Source organism: Neoarius graeffei, chromosome 4, assembly GCF_027579695.1.
Source record: "Neoarius graeffei isolate fNeoGra1 chromosome 4, fNeoGra1.pri, whole genome shotgun sequence".
Classification (NCBI taxonomy): domain Eukaryota; kingdom Metazoa; phylum Chordata; class Actinopteri; order Siluriformes; family Ariidae; genus Neoarius; species Neoarius graeffei.
The window spans coordinates 38,147,736-38,163,719 of record NC_083572.1 but is presented as its reverse complement, the minus strand read 5'-3'; the positions used below and the strand labels follow the sequence as shown (position 1 = coordinate 38,163,719).

At 44.0% G+C, this 15,984-nt stretch overlaps 5 non-coding genes across 5 annotated transcripts; all 5 read left to right on the top strand.

The window, feature by feature from the left end:
- The first annotated feature begins 1,061 nt into the window (after window positions 1-1,061).
- Window positions 1,062-1,133, top strand: trnac-gca (transfer RNA cysteine (anticodon GCA)). Its single transcript has one exon. It is a non-coding gene; the product is annotated as a tRNA-Cys (tRNA).
- Window positions 1,134-1,989: 856 nt separating this feature from the next.
- On the top strand, window positions 1,990-2,062 carry trnam-cau (transfer RNA methionine (anticodon CAU)). The gene has a single exon. It is a non-coding gene; the product is annotated as a tRNA-Met (tRNA).
- Window positions 2,063-3,261: 1,199 nt separating this feature from the next.
- Window positions 3,262-3,333, top strand: trnac-gca (transfer RNA cysteine (anticodon GCA)). Its single transcript has one exon. It is a non-coding gene; the product is annotated as a tRNA-Cys (tRNA).
- An 856-nt stretch (window positions 3,334-4,189) lies between these two features.
- Window positions 4,190-4,262, top strand: trnam-cau (transfer RNA methionine (anticodon CAU)). The gene has a single exon. It is a non-coding gene; the product is annotated as a tRNA-Met (tRNA).
- Window positions 4,263-6,365: 2,103 nt separating this feature from the next.
- Window positions 6,366-6,438, top strand: trnam-cau (transfer RNA methionine (anticodon CAU)). The gene has a single exon. It is a non-coding gene; the product is annotated as a tRNA-Met (tRNA).
- The last annotated feature ends 9,546 nt before the right edge of the window (window positions 6,439-15,984 follow it).

Here is a 15,984-nt window from a genome sequence, read left to right as displayed (position 1 = left end):
TCTGTTCAGTGCAAGTAATCTGACACCAATTTATCTCTTGAGCCTAATGCCTATGTCGATTTAAAGTGCCTGGCAGATTGTGTCGCTCAATCAGAAGTGAACCGCTGAGTGGCAGGAAGTTTGTTTTCCGCCCTGTCTCAGACAGAAAGATAGATTCACTTTATTGATCCCAAGCTGGGAGATTGTTTTGTTACAGCAGCACTTTATCAGACATGCAAAAAGAAAAACACATACTGTGCAACATGTAATAGAATTTAAAAAATCCAAAGAACAAGCCGACTTTTCGACGTACACATACAACATGTAACAATAAAAAAGTATCTATTTTTTATCGGATATATGCTTTGTACAGGTGAATGTGCATTAATCGTGCTAAGAACATGAATTGTAATGAATGCAAATAAGAAAACTCGGCAAAAGTGGCAGGACTGAATAGAAGAGAAACAAACCAACCAACAAGCAAATAAATAAATAAATAAATAAATGCTGATTTCGTCCCCCAAATCCTTCAGAATTTTCAGCGTCGCTTTCAAGCTCAGAATGCCTCGTTTTTCCACGTGTCAAAGATTTACTGTTGGATTCTATTGTGACATCTTGCTGGACTTCGCCATTAGGAGACGGGGTGGTCGTGGCCACGAAGGGAAGCACGTGGTGGGCAACAATCCGCTAATAGGCGGGGGCATTCCAGCGATGCTTGATTGGTGTTAATGGGCCCAAAATGTGCCGAGAAAACATTTACACCACACCAGCTTGTACTGTTGACGCAAAGCAGGTAGGCTCGGTCCAAGGATTCATGCCGTCCGTGTCAAATTCAGACCGCACCGTCCATGTGTCTCGGAATAAATCGATTTTGATCAGAGCAGGCTACGTTTCAGCAGTATTCCCCTGTCCACTTTGATGCAAATCGAGAGGTCAAGGGTTAAGTCCGTTTGCCCCCTGTCTGGCTCATGCCTGCGTTAAGTTCCCGTGAACTGCGGCGCGCCGATCGTTGGTTTGAAGAGCTTGGCAACGATCGCGCCCTGCGACAATACGCCAGACATCGGAAAAGGCTGAGCTGTCTTGGGGGTGTAGCTCAGTGGTAGAGCATTTGACTGCAGATCAAGAGGTCCCCGGTTCAAATCCGAGCACCCCCTGCCTCAGTCGGTTCAGAGTGGTTTTAAGTGCTTTCCACTCTCAACCGTTCATATGGTCAAGATGCTGGAGGGGCTTGTGCGTTCCTTCCCTGGCGCCGCAAAGTGTGGCTTTTGCTGCCAAAATGACGGCACGATCCACAAATCGTTGGCATGTTTTGGTCACGCGTTTTCAGTGTCGCTTTCCTGCTGTGAATGCCCTGTTTTTCCACGCGTCGAAGATTTCCTTTCGGATCTGGTGACTGGGAAGAACACTGAAGTCATTGTCCTGTTCATGAAACCAGCTGGAGATGACTTTCGCCTTGTGACATGGCGCGCTAGTTCGTGCCGGATTTCGCAATTAGGAGACGGGCTGGTCGTGGCCACGAAGGGGTGCACGTGGTCGGCAACAGTACGCTAATAGGCTGGGGCATTCCAGCGATGGATGCTTGATTGGTGTGAATGGGCCCAAAATGTGCCGAGATAACATTTACACCACACCGTTGCACCAGCTTGTGCTGTTGACGCAAAGCAGGTAGGGTCGTTCCAAGGATTCATGCCGTCCGTGCCAAATTCAGACCTCACGGTCCACGTGTCTCGGAATAAATCGATTTTGATCAGAGCGGGCTACGTTTCGGCAGTCTTCCCCTGTCCAGTTTTTGTGACGCTAAGCCCGTTTCAACCTCGGGCTCGTGTTCTTGGCTGTTTACGTAATTGCAATAATGATGGTGACATTGCCTTGTGGCACGCTTGATGTGCAGGGGCACTCAATTCTATTTCAATTGAAAGTCAAGAAACATGGGTCGGACAGCACAACCTCTTGACCAAGTGCGCATTTTCTAGTCGACGGGGAGAATCACGGAACGGCACCTGGCTCTCGGCCTCGTTAGCGCAGTAGGGAGCGTGTCAGTCTCATAATCTGAAGGTCGTGAGTTCGATCCTCACACGAGGCAGCAGAGCTTTTGAGGAAGGAGCGACTATTGGACGAGGAGACTTGGCTTGGTGAAAATACATACAAAGGTCACGAAAACGTGAAGTTCATTTTTGCTTTAAAAGTCAAGAACAATGGGTACACCTGCGCTATCTGTTCAGTGCAAGTAATCTGACACCAATTTATCTCTTGAGCCTAATGCCTATGTCGATTTAAAGTGCCTGGCAGATTGTGTCGCTCAATCAGAAGTGAACCGCTGAGTGGCAGGAAGTTTGTTTTCCGCCCTGTCTCAGACAGAAAGATAGATTCACTTTATTGATCCCAAGCTGGGAGATTGTTTTGTTACAGCAGCACTTTATCAGACATGCAAAAAGAAAAACACATACTGTGCAACATGTAATAGAATTTAAAAAATCCAAAGAACAAGCCGACTTTTCGACGTACACATACAACATGTAACAATAAAAAAGTATCTATTTTTTATCGGATATATGCTTTGTACAGGTGAATGTGCATTAATCGTGCTAAGAACATGAATTGTAATGAATGCAAATAAGAAAACTGGGCAAAAGTGGCAGGACTGAATAGAAGAGAAACAAACCAACCAACAAGCTAATAAATAAATAAATAAATAAATAAATAAATGCTGATTTCGTCCCCCAAATCCTTCAGAATTTTCAGCATCGCTTTCAAGCTCAGAATGCCTCGTTTTTCCACGTGTCAAAGATTTACTGTTGGATTCTATTGTGACATCTTGCTGGACTTCGCCATTAGGAGACGGGGTGGTCGTGGCCACGAAGGGAAGCACGTGGTGGGCACCAATCCGCTAATAGGCGGGGGCATTCCAGCGATGCTTGATTGGTGTTAATGGGCCCAAAATGTGCCGAGAAAACATTTACACCACACCAGCTTGTACTGTTGACGCAAAGCAGGTAGGCTCGGTCCAAGGATTCATGCCGTCCGTGTCAAATTCAGACCGCACCGTCCATGTGTCTCGGAATAAATCGATTTTGATCAGAGCAGGCTACGTTTCAGCAGTATTCCCCTGTCCACTTTGATGCAAATCGAGAGGTCAAGGGTTAAGTCCGTTTGCCCCCTGTCTGGCTCATGCCTGCGTTAAGTTCCCGTGAACTGCGGCGCGCCGATCGTTGGTTTGAAGAGCTTGGCAACGATCGCGCCCTGCGACAATACGCCAGACATCGGAAAAGGCTGAGCTGTCTTGGGGGTGTAGCTCAGTGGTAGAGCATTTGACTGCAGATCAAGAGGTCCCCGGTTCAAATCCGAGCACCCCCTGCCTCAGTCGGTTCAGAGTGGTTTTAAGTGCTTTCCACTCTCAACCGTTCTTATGGTCAAGATGCTGGAGGGGCTTGTGCGTTCCTTCCCTGGCGCCGCAAAGTGTGGCTTTTGCTGCCAAAATGACGGCACGATCCACAAATCGTTGGCATGGTTTGGTCACGCGTTTTCAGTGTTGCTTTCCTGCTGTGAATGCCCTGTTTTTCCACGCGTCGAAGATTTCCTTTCGGATCTGGTGACTGGGAAGAACACTGAAGTCATTGTCCTGTTCATGAAACCAGCTGGAGATGACTTTCGCCTTGTGACATGGCGCGTTAGTTCGTGCCGGATTTCGCAATTAGGAGACGGGCTGGTCGTGGCCACGAAGGGGTGCACGTGGTCGGCAACAGTACGCTAATAGGCTGGGGCATTCCAGCGATGGATGCTTGATTGGTGTGAATGGGCCCAAAATGTGCCGAGATAACATTTACACCACACCGTTGCACCAGCTTGTGCTGTTGACGCAAAGCAGGTAGGGTCTTTCCAAGGATTCATGCCGTCCGTGCCAAATTCAGACCTCACGGTCCACGTGTCTCGGAATAAATCGATTTTGATCAGAGCGGGCTACGTTTCGGCAGTCTTCCCCTGTCCAGTTTTTGTGACGCTAAGCCCGTTTCAACCTCGGGCTCGTGTTCTTGGCTGTTTACGTAATTGCAATAATGATGGTGACATTGCCTTGTGACACGCTTGATGTGCAGGGGCACTCAATTCTATTTCAATTGAAAGTCAAGAAACATGGGTCGGACAGCACAACCTCTTGACCAAGTGCGCATTTTCTAGTCGACGGGGAGAATCACGGAACGGCACCTGACTCTCGGCCTCGTTAGCGCAGTAGGGAGCGTGTCAGTCTCATAATCTGAAGGTCGTGAGTTCGATCCTCACACGAGGCAGCAGAGCTTTTGAGGAAGGAGCGACTATTGGACGAGGAGACTTGGCTTGGTGAAAATACATACAAAGGTCACGAAAACGTGAAGTTCATTTTTGCTTTAAAAGTCAAGAACAATGGGTAGACCTGCGCTATCTGTTCAGTGCAAGTAATCTGACACCAATTTATCTCTTGAGCCTAATGCCTATGTCGATTTAAAGTGCCTGGCAGATTGTGTCGCTCAATCAGAAGTGAACCGCTGAGTGGCAGGAAGTTTGTTTTCCGCCCTGTCTCAGACAGAAAGATAGATTCACTTTATTGATCCCAAGCTGGGAGATTGTTTTGTTACAGCAGCACTTTATCAGACATGCAAAAAGAAAAACACATACTGTGCAACATGTAATAGAATTTAAAAAATCCAAAGAACAAGCCGACTTTTCGACGTACACATACAACATGTAACAATAAAAAAGTATCTATTTTTTATCGGATATATGCTTTGTACAGGTGAATGTGCATTAATCGTGCTAAGAACATGAATTGTAATGAATGCAAATAAGAAAACTCGGCAAAAGTGGCAGGACTGAATAGAAGAGAAACAAACCAACCAACAAGCAAATAAATAAATAAATAAATAAATGCTGATTTCGTCCCCCAAATCCTTCAGAATTTTCAGCGTCGCTTTCAAGCTCAGAATGCCTCGTTTTTCCACGTGTCAAAGATTTACTGTTGGATTCTATTGTGACATCTTGCTGGACTTCGCCATTAGGAGACGGGGTGGTCGTGGCCACGAAGGGAAGCACGTGGTGGGCAACAATCCGCTAATAGGCGGGGGCATTCCAGCGATGCTTGATTGGTGTTAATGGGCCCAAAATGTGCCGAGAAAACATTTACACCACACCAGCTTGTACTGTTGACGCAAAGCAGGTAGGCTCGGTCCAAGGATTCATGCCGTCCGTGTCAAATTCAGACCGCACCGTCCATGTGTCTCGGAATAAATCGATTTTGATCAGAGCAGGCTACGTTTCAGCAGTATTCCCCTGTCCACTTTGATGCAAATCGAGAGGTCAAGGGTTAAGTCCGTTTGCCCCCTGTCTGGCTCATGCCTGCGTTAAGTTCCCGTGAACTGCGGCGCGCCGATCGTTGGTTTGAAGAGCTTGGCAACGATCGCGCCCTGCGACAATACGCCAGACATCGGAAAAGGCTTAGCTGTCTTGGGGGTGTAGCTCAGTGGTAGAGCATTTGACTGCGGTTCAAATCCGAGCACCCCCTGCCTCAGTCGGTTCAGAGTGGTTTTAAGTGCTTTCCACTCTCAACCGTTCATATGGTCAAGATGCTGGAGGAGCTTGTGCGTTCCTTCCCTGGCACCGCAAAGTGTGGCTTTTGCTGCCAAAATGACGGCACGATCCACAAATCGTTGGCATGGTTTGGTCGCGCGTTTTCAGTGTCGCTTTCCTGCTGTGAATGCCCTGTTTTTCCACGCGTCGAAGATTTCCTTTCAGATCTGGTGACTGGGAAGAACACTGAAGTCATTGTCCTGTTCATGAAACCAGCTGGAGATGACTTTCGCCTTGTGACATGGCGCGCTAGTTCGTGCCGGATTTCGCAATTAGGAGACGGGCTGGTCGTGGCCACGAAGGGGTGCACGTGGTCGGCAACAGTACGCTAATAGGCTGGGGCATTCCAGCGATGGATGCTTGATTGGTGTGAATGGGCCCAAACTGTGCCGAGATAACATTTACACCACACCGTTGCACCAGCTTGTACTGTTGACGCAAAGCAGGTAGGGTCGTTCCAAGGATTCATGCCGTCCGTGCCAAATTCAGACCCCACGGTCCACGTGTCTTGGAATAAATCGATTTTGATCAGAGTGGGCTACGTTTCGGCAGTCTTCCCCTGTCCAGTTTTTGTGACGCTAAGCCCGTTTCAACCTCGGGCTCGTGTTCTTGGCTGTTTACGTAATTGCAATAATGATGGTGACATTGCCTTGTGACACGCTTGATGTGCAGGGGCACTCAATTCTATTTCAATTGAAAGTCAAGAAACATGGGTCGGACAGCACAACCTCTTGACCAAGTGCGCATTTTCTAGCCGCCAGGGAGAATCACGGAAAGGCACCTGACTCTCGGCCTCGTTAGCGCAGTAGGGAGCGTGTCAGTCTCATAATCTGAAGGTCGTGAGTTCGATCCTCACACGAGGCAACAGAGCTTTTGAGGAAGGAGCGACTATTGGACGAGGAGACCTGGCTTGGTGAAAATACATTCAAAGGTCACGAAAACGTGAAGTTCATTTTTGCTTTAAAAGTCAAGAACAATGGGTACACCTGCGCTATCTGTTCAGTGCAAGTAATCTGACACCAATTTATCTCTTGAGCCTAATGCCTATGTCGATTTAAAGTGCCTGGCAGATTGTGTCGCTCAATCAGAAGTGAACCGCTGAGTGGCAGGAAGTTTGTTTTCCGCCCTGTCTCAGACAGAAAGATAGATTCACTTTATTGATCCCAAGCTGGGAGATTGTTTTGTTACAGCAGCACTTTATCAGACATGCAAAAAGAAAAACACATACTGTGCAACATGTAATAGAATTTAAAAAATCCAAAGAACAAGCCGACTTTTCGACGTACACATACAACATGTAACAATAAAAAAGTATCTATTTTTTATCGGATATATGCTTTGTACAGGTGAATGTGCATTAATCGTGCTAAGAACATGAATTGTAATGAATGCAAATAAGAAAACTGGGCAAAAGTGGCAGGATTGAATAGAAGAGAAACAAACAAACCAACAAGCAAATCTCATCTCATCATCTCTAGCCGCTTTATCCTTCTACCTGGTCGCAGGCAAGCAGCAGCCTATCCCAGCTGACTACGGGTGAAAGGCGGGGTACACCCTGGACAAGTCGCCAGGTCATCACAGGGCCAACACATAGACACCCATTCACACTCACGGTCAATTTAGAGTCACCAGTTAACCTAACCTGCATGTCTTTGGACTGTGGGGGAAACCAGAGCACCTGGAGGAAACCCACACGGACACAGGGAGAACATGCGAACTCCACACAGAAAGGCCCTCGCCGGCCCCAGGGCTCGAACCCAGGACATTCTTGCTGTGAGGCGACAGCACTAACCACTACACCACCATGCCGCCCCAACAAGCAAATAAATAAATAAATAAATAAGCCAATAAATCAATGATCATTTCGTCCCCCAAATCCTTCAGAATTTTCAGCGTCACTTTCAAGCTCAGAATACCTCGTTTTTCCACGTGTCAAAGATTTACTATTGGATTCTATTGTGACATCTTGCTGGATTTCGCCATTAGGTGACGGGATGGTCGTGGCCACGAAGGGAAACACGTGGTGGGCAACAATCCGCTAATAGGCTGGGGCATTCCAGTGATGCTTGATTGGTGTTAATGGGCCCAAAATGTGCCGAGAAAACATTTACACCACACCAGCTTGTACTGTTGACGCAAAGCAGGTAGGCTCGGTCCAAGGATTCATGCCGTCCGTGTCAAATTCAGACCGCACCGTCCATGTGTCTCGGAATAAATCGATTTTGATCAGAGCAGGCTACGTTTCAGCAGTATTCCCCTGTCCACTTTGATGCAAATCGAGAGGTCAAGGGTTAAGTCCGTTTGCCCCCTGTCTGGCTCATGCCGGTCCCTGGTTCAAATCCAAGCACCCCCTGCCTCAGTCGGTTCAGAGTGGTTTTAAATGCTTTCCACTCTCAACCTTTCATATGGTCAAGATGCTGGAGGAGCTTGTGTGTTCCTTCCCTGGCACCGCAAAGTGTTGCTTTTGCTGTCAAAATGACGGCATGATCCACAAATCGTTGACATGGTTTGGAACTACACAATGCATTATTTGTTAAATGGGTTAATTTAAATGGCAACAAATATATATGGGTGTTTGTCATGGACATGGCAATGTGTCTGTTTCCTTCATTATGGCTTGATCTAGGGTAGCCCTTAAAAATACCATCTCTATCCCACGTCTTGAGCTGTGTGCAGCTTTGACCAGTTCCTAGTTGGCTCACCTCCTGCAGATAGAAATGACCTTGCCTATGTATGAAGTCATGCTTTGGTCCAATTCCACCACTGTTTTGACCTGGATTCACTCAAACACTTGCAGATACAAGGTCTTCATGGCAAACCGCATCACAGAGCTCCCTGAGCACACCCAGCCCTAACAGTGGAGGTATGTGGACACAGCCAACAATCCGGCAGATGACATCACAAGGGGCAAAAAACCTGGTTGAGCTCACTAGTACCAGTCGCTGGTTTTCTGGGCCATCTTTTCTGTACATGCCTTCCCAGCAGTGGCCTAAATTTCCAGTATTATCATCCAATGAGGCCATGTCTGAAATGAGAAAATCTTCATTCTTCGGATATGTTCAGAATTTTGCTAGCCTTTCCAAGCATGACTACTCTTAGTTAAGCACCTGGACAGAGCTACTTGATGCCACTGCTGAGAATCTGCAGTTAGACTGTGCTATGCCATGACGAGTCCAAGAAGAACTCCTTTTACTCTGGTCAAGCTCAAAGAGAAGATTTCTTTAAAGAATTTAAGCTCCTTGAGAATGGCTGAGATGTTCCCCCTCAAAGTAGACTGGCTGAGCTAGCACCAGAATATGATCCAGTTACAGGACCGATCAGAGTGGGTGGCATCCTCCATCAGAATAAGGATCTTGAGCCAGATATGATCCATCCAATTGTCCTGGATCCTAAGAATCATACTACCTAGCTCATCATTTCTGACATTGATTCTTCCTTGTGTCACCCTGGCCCACAAAGAGTGTTTGCCCAGCTCCAGTGGAAGTACTGGGTCTTGCATGGGTGACAGGCTGTCAAGAAGGTTCAGCGGATGTGTACTGACTGTTGGAGGTGGAAGAGCAATCCCTCAGTCCCCGAATGGTTGACCTACATGCCTCTAAACTCTGTCTCTATAAGCCCCCCCTTCTGGTCAACTGGCATGGACTGTTTTGGTCCCTTTACCACCCGAGTAGGCCGAAGGCATACCGTAAGAAGAGATGGTGCATTCTCTTTAAGTGTCAGACCACCTGCTGCATTCACCTTGATCTCCTGTCTGACCTAGACACTGACAGCTTCCTCCTCATCTTTTGGCAGTTTGTAGCCCAGAGAGGATATCTTTATGAGCTCTTATCCGATCAGGGTATGAATTTCTGAGGGGGTGAAAGGGAGCTCAGAGAAGCCTTCACCCAACTCAGTTCCACACTTCAAGAGAAGCTGGCACAGCAGTAAATCAAATTCTCCTTCAATCCACCACATTCTCCTCACTTTGGTGGTACGTGGGAGTGTAAAGTGAGGTCCATTAAGTCTGCTCTGCAGGTCATCTTAGGGACTCAGTGACAGAAGAAGTGCTCCATACTGTGCTCATTGAAGTTGAGGAGATGCTGAACTCTAAACCCCTCGGCTATGTGTCATCCAACATCTCAGATGCTGACCCCATAACCCCAAATATCCTTCTGATGAGGCGGCATGCTGCATCTCTTCCTCAAGTGATGTATGCTGATTCAGAGCTCTTGAGCCCTAGGAAGTGGACATACAGTCAGATCCTTGCTGACAGGTTCTGGGTCAGCTTCATTAAAGACCATCTTCCTAGCCTTCAGTCTCATCATAAATGGAGAATGGATGGTCCTTCAATTTCACCTTCTGCTGTTGTCATGGTTATTGACCCCCATCTCCCTCGTGGTTCTTGGCCCATCGGGACAGTCACCAAGATTCTGTCCAGCTGCAGTCCAGACCTGTCTCCCATTTAAAACATTTGGTGCATTATGAAGTGCAAAATACGACAAAGGAGACCCCGAACTGTTGAGTAACTGAAATTGTATATCACACAAGAATGGGGAAAACATTTCTCTTTCAAAACTACAGCAATTGGTCTCCTTAGTTCCCAAACATTTACAGTGTTGTTAAAAGTAGAGGTGATGCAACATAGTTGCATACACCTGTCCCAACTTTTTTGAAACATGTTGCTGACATCAAATTCAAAGTGAGCATATATTTTTTCAATAAACAATACAATTTCTCATTTTTAATATTTGATATGTTGTCTTTGTACTATTTTCAATGAAATATAGGTTTTCCATGATTTTGCAAATTATTGTATTGTTTTTATTTACAGCTTACATAGTGTCCCAACTTTTTTTTTTAGAATTGGGGTTGTGTATCCCTCATCAAAATATTCCAAACTAAAAGTGTTAACTTTTGTCTGTGAAATTCAATCTCTGCATAAATTCACTGGAGGCAGCCATGTTTGTTGTTTATGCCAGAGCAACCTTCGACCTGCGCATGTGCAAATGTACCATGCTATTGCCTGCCTCGCTAGGCATGATCATGATGCGTAGATCTACACACATGGAAATGCTCACGTAGCCACAGCTGTGACTTGAGTCAGCCGTATAACTTGAAATTGTGACATCAGTCCATGGTATATCCAGGATATACCATGACCGACTCATTTTGACTGGATATACCATGACTGACTCATCCATTTTTATTTTGGTCACATGAGCCATCCTTGGCCAATCCCTGCACAGGAATTTTTTGATGAGGAATATAATATGTGCTGTACAGATGAGTGAAGCATCCAAGCAGCAATTTTACCACACCCATTACATGTACTTGGCTTACATGGTAAACCATCGTATCTGATCAAATTTGCCCCAAGAAAAGTATTTCCTGACTTTTTTCCTTTCATTGTCTCCTCTTATTTTATGAACTTTACCCACATTCCTTATATCTTTATAGCACTCCCCTTCATTTTTTTTCTTTTTCCAGTTCAGTGTCTGGTAATTTTTTGAATGGCTCTTTTACTACTATAATTATTTTTATGGAGATTTTCATTTCTCTTATACAGTGTGTCTTTCTCTTTCATATTTCTTTTCCCTTTCTATTTATGACAGTTGTTGAAACAGGATTATTTTCTCATGTTCTTTGCTATTTTCATTTCATTCTCACAGTAATGTCTTAACAATTATTTGCTGAAGATGAAGTGAATATCCTCCAATGACCTGGCGACTTGTCCAAGGTGTACCCTGCCTTTTGCCCATAGACAGCTGGAATAGGCTCCAGCTTGCCTGTGACCCTGTACAGGATAAGTGGCTACAGACAATGGATGGATGGATGAAGTGAATATAGGTGAATAATAACCCAAGATGAAGTTGAGGTTATTATTCACTGAACCTCTCATTCTCATTATCTCTAGCCACTTTATCCTTCTACAGGGTCGCAGGCAAGCTGGAGCCTATCCCAGCTGACTACGGGCGAAAGGCAGGGTACACCCTGGACAAGTCGCCAGGTCATCACAGGGCTGACACATAGACAACCATTTAGAGTCACCAGTTAACCTAACCTGCATGTCTTTGGGGGAAACCGGAGCAAACCCACGCGGACACGGGGAGAACATGCAAACTCCGCACAGAAAGGCCCTCGCCGACCCCGGGGCTCGAACTCAGGACCTTCTTGCTGTGAGGCAACAGCGCTAACCACTACACCACCATGCCACCCTATTCACTGAACCTGAGGCAGATAATTGTTTTAGTATAAATTATTTTTATTATTTAAAAAAATCGTATTCAAAAAATAATTTATTTCAAATTTCAAAAGTGGCATGCAAATGTAATAAAGGCATGTACAGACTTGTCACTTATCTATGCCAACTCACAAACTTTGTTTTGAAATGGATAAAATAAATCACAATTCCACCTTACCTTTGAATAGTTTTAGACCAAACTTTGTAGCATCTTTAGTGCTTTTAGGAACAGCATTTTTTTCATAATTTCTAGTTCTTCCTCACTTACGGTGAAGAAGCAATCGGCCACCATTTTGTTGAGTTGCTTGAGGTGATTATTGTGAAACAGTTCGAATTTCTCGACCAATCAGCAGATGCGATTTCCTATAATCACCTGCGTATTTATACGGACAGTACTTACTGGTCTCATAATTCACATTACACATGAATCGATCCTGATTTAGTTAAATAACAGATTATTCCTCAGTGGTCACACTAATCTCATTTTCTTAACACACTGGCTTTTTTATACTATTGAATTGCTATATTGATCTTATTTGTGTTTGATATAGTTATAAATAATGTTGCCTGATGTTATTTAGGTTTTCTTGAAATTTGTCATTTAATATTTTGGAAATATTAATTTATGTAAATTTTCCAAAAAAATCAAATAATTTGTTATAACTAGACTGCATTTCCACAGAGAAAATGCAAAGTGTGCTTGCTGAGCTGTAGCAGAACAGCTATCATGCTAGCATGCTAAAAGCTAGCATGCCAACATGCTAATGCCAACATGCTAATGCCAACATGCTAACAACTAGCATGCTAACAGTTAGCATACTAACATGCTAACAGCATACTAACATGCTAAAAGCTAGCATGTTAACATGTTAATGCTAACATGCTAATAGATAACATGCTAACAGCTAGCATTCTAACATGCTAATGATTAACATGCTATTTGTTAAAATTCTAACATTTTAAGGCTAATATGCTGACAGCTATCATGCTAACAGCTAACAGGCTAACATGCTAATGGCTAGTATGTTAATGTTTAGCATGCTAACACACTGAGGGTGACATCCTAACAGCTAACATGCTAACATGCTCAGGTGAACTCACTAACAGCAAACATGCAAACTCTGCATGCTACCATGCTAATCCTAACATGTTAACAGCTCTCATGATAACATGCTAATAGTGAACATGCTAACAACTCGCGAGCTAACAGCAGGCATGATATCGTAATGGGTAACATGCTAACAGCTAGCATGGTAACATGTGAATGCTTATATGCTAATTGCTATCGTGTGTGCAGGTAAGTATTCCTAATAAAGTGACCATTGAGTTGAAGTTGATTTGCTGTCAAAGTCTCAAATGAGCAGATCCTTGCCAAATGCATCATCACCTATGGGGGAAGGGAGGAATGACTCAGTCAAGCTTCCATTGATTAGCGGTAAAATGGACGGATGAAAGGCAAGACAAGGATGAGTGTGGGTTAGAACCGATATCATGTGTGTCATATGAAGTTTGGTGGATGTGTGGTGAAGTGTTACTGAGCAAAACTCCATTCATTTGAATGGGGCCAAAAATCAATGGAAGCCTATGGAGGTAAAAAGAGATGCGTGAAAACCAAGGAAAAGATGAGTGCAGGTCTCAGATGAGGGGATGGATCTGTGTGGGGACTTGGCCTGAGGCATCAAGTGAAGTTTCTTGAAGTTTGGTCACTTGGTTAAAAAAATTGATGGAGAGTGAAAGTTTTTCTCCTGAAACACCATTCATTTTCAATGGGACCAAAAATCAATGCAAGCCTATGGAGGAAAAAGGGATGAGCAAAAAGAAAGGAAAAATATGAGTGCGGGTCAGAACCGATTTCATGTATGTGTCAGGGGAGTTGGCCTGAAGTATCACATGAGGTTTGGTGCATCTGCAATGGAGCGTGTCCGAGTAGGACGATTCGATTCATGAGCCCTATTCATTCTTTATGGGAAAAAACAAAAGAAAAATGACAAGAACAAGAGAACGGGCGTGTTGATCCAAAAGCTGTATACAAGCACACTATACCACTCTGGGCCAGACGTCTCAGAGTTGGAACGGTGTCTCTATCTCAAATGCCCTAGGAGGAGGAGTGGCTCCAAAAAACATGTTGGAATAAGGCAGAATACGTAAACTTAAGAAGAACAATAGTGTGCTTGCCTTTGGCAAGCACACAGCAGCCAAATTATGCAGTAAATTGTAATTAATTTAGGATTTCTTTAATTTTAGATGCTTGATTTTACACAATTTGTAACTATAGCTACAGATTGGTATCAATCTATTCCTAAAAGGTTAATTTGTAATATCTACATGCAACACTCTGTTCCATCCATTATTTGCATGATTAGTTTCATTTCATTTTTCATTCTGTGCAACAGAAGGATTTTTTTTTTTATTACTGCTGATCTGGAACAGCATATGAGGGTTCACATGCCTCCAGGCAACAGGCAATGACTTTACTTTTGTGGACTCTGACCCACATGCTGTGTCCATCTGTGTAAACCAGAATTGTTCTGTCATGTTGTAATGTACACTTTGTTTTCTTCTCTGTTATGCATGTATTGTCTGTTTCTATTTGGTCAAAATAATAATAATAATAATAATAATAATAATAAATAATAATAATGTGCAGTAATCTTCCTGAATGTATCTGTGATAAAATGTATTGAATACTGTATATTGTAATTAAAACACAAACACACTCACAACAAGAAGACAGTCATCTATATCCCCTGCCCTATATACCAAGTTTCAAGATGTTATTCGTCACATTTTTCAAGTTCTGCTGCAGGAAACCATCCCTACCTCTTTACACTGACCTCAGCAGCCCATGGCATAAGCCCAGTGGACCTTTGGTCCAGGTGAGCTAAAAATTAAAATCTCTCACATTTTAGTGTCAAAAGGCACATATACATTACTTAATCAAGACATATACCAACTTTCAAGACCACACCACTCATAGTTAAATTCTGCTCCGGAAACAAAATCTACCACTAAGACTAATCTGAGAGACTAAGTCTGAAATTGTTTCCATGGAAACATGAAAATTAATTTCTTAGTATGAAGACACATCTACATCACCTTGTTAACATGTATACCAAGTTTCACATCCATATCATGAATAGTTTTGGATATATGCTCCAGAAATGAACATTGCTCTTAGAAACTAAGTCAAGTCAAGTCAAGTTTATTTGTATAGCACTTTTAACAATAAACATTGTCGCAAAGCAGCTTTACAGAATTTGAACGACTTAAAATATGAGCTAATTTTATCCCCAATCTATCCCCAACGAGCACGCCTGTGGCGACAGTAGCAAGAAAAAACTCCCTCAGACAACACAAGGAAGAAACCTCGAGAGGAACCAGACTCAAAAGGGAACCCATCCCCATCCAGGCAACAACAGACAACATGACTATAACATTAACGGTCCTAACAAAGTCAGCTTTGTTGATGCTATAAACCCCCCACCAACGGAAACCCGAGTGCAAAACCGTTCACGACAACTGCAGTCCCAAAGTCAGCAAGTCAACTGCAGTCCCCAGCCACAAAAACACCACTGCAAGAGTCCAGAGCGTCCTCCAGGCGCAGGGCCGTAACTACCATTGAGGACACCGAGGTCATGTCCTCGGCATTTTTTTCCCACGGTATTTTTTTTTTCCACTCAGAAATGTGAAATTAATATATGATGAAAATCGTTCTGACTTTGATCGGTGGAAAATTCTAAATTCAGCTTGCATCCCCCTGTTCTCATTTGTTTGTCTAAAAATAAAGTCCACATACTCATTTTTAAACGAAGCTGAAATATCCGACATTGGAAACATTTCATATTAGGCAGCCTCGCGATAGTCAGCTAAGCACCACGGGATATACAAGAGTTGAGAAGTGTTCTCATCAAGGTCCGACTCTGCAGCCAGTCAGTTTGTCAATTAGTCGTGGAATCTGAAAATTGACATAAGATGAAGAAGTCTACTACACTAAAACAAAACAAACTCAGCTTTGGAAAGTCAACAAGTGAGAGAAAAAGAAAGAGGGAAGAAGGTGAGTTAATTTTGCCACTCTTATGTGCCGGAATGCTTATGAGCATTAACAGTGCAATTTTAATTAGCATTTCAAGCAACAACAGTGGAAGCCACTTAGCTAGATAGGATTTTCGTTTTCCAGGCGGCACAAACTC